The following is a 1,018-nucleotide window of genomic DNA, read 5'->3' on the forward strand; positions in this document are numbered from 1 at the left end:
CTGCTGATTACAGAACCGGCTTTTTTAACAAAATGCGCATGACAATCGTATTCGATTAATCGTGCAGCCCTATATTAGAATGAATTCTGAAGGATCATGTGACACTGAAGACTGAAGAGTAATGATGCAAATTCAGCTTTGCATCACAGGAATAAATTATATTTTAAAGTATATTAAAATAGAACACTGTTATTTTCAATTGTAATAATATATTTCACAATATTTATGTTTTTTTCTGTATCGAGCAAATAAATGCAGCCTTGATGAGCAGAAGAGACTTCTTTAAAAAGCATTACACATCTTACTGATCCCAAACTTTTGAACGGATTTTCAGGATGTGTGTGTGTGTGTGTGTATATATATATAAATATATATTAAGTAGTAGTGCAACGGATCACAAAACTCAGTTCAGATCATATTACGGATTTTGAGTCATGGATCGGATCATTTTTTCAGATCGGCAAAAAAAAACGTTTGCTTTTCATTTATTACTGAAAGCTTATTTTAAGTACTTCTATACCACAGAAAAAAAACTACTAGCTTAACTAATAAAGTCAGTAATAAAACACGAACAATTACACAAATTACTAGATGAACACAACATAACAAAGTTACAAATAAAGTCAGTAACAGTAGTGTTCAGGTGCAGAAATGTAAATATTAAGTGTAAATAACGCAATAGTGCTCACTGCACAAGTTAAATACAGATTAATCTTTGTTAAAGCTGTGGTGTTGTTTGATTAGCAAACAGAAGCAGATATTTACAGGCTGCTGTCTCTTTAAGACCAAATGCACAGACCTAAATGCTGACACACATCCGGTTTCTCTCTCCGCTGTTTACGGTCACTGAAGACATAATCGATTGTGTTTACCAGAATACTTTCCAAAACGGGTATTTTAACATAGGTTTGTGTTTATGTGTCCGTTCAAGCGCAAAGAGACGTGAAAGGGGAATCCATTCGGTGTTCTCGCGCTGAGTCACGCCTCTCTCTCTCTCTCTCTCTCTCTCTTTCTCTCT

General features: G+C 34.6%; 1 protein-coding gene across 1 annotated transcript in view; it reads left to right on the top strand.

Annotated features, from left to right (window-relative positions):
• LOC107703741 (telomeric repeat-binding factor 2-interacting protein 1-like) overlaps positions 1-1,018 on the top strand; it is an 11,395-nt gene that overhangs the window by 8,931 nt on the left and 1,446 nt on the right. The window lies entirely within an intron of this gene.

The sequence above is a fragment of the Sinocyclocheilus anshuiensis genome, unplaced genomic scaffold (assembly GCF_001515605.1).
Source record: "Sinocyclocheilus anshuiensis isolate Anshui unplaced genomic scaffold, SAMN03320099.WGS_v1.1 scaffold2083, whole genome shotgun sequence".
NCBI lineage: Eukaryota > Metazoa > Chordata > Actinopteri > Cypriniformes > Cyprinidae > Sinocyclocheilus > Sinocyclocheilus anshuiensis.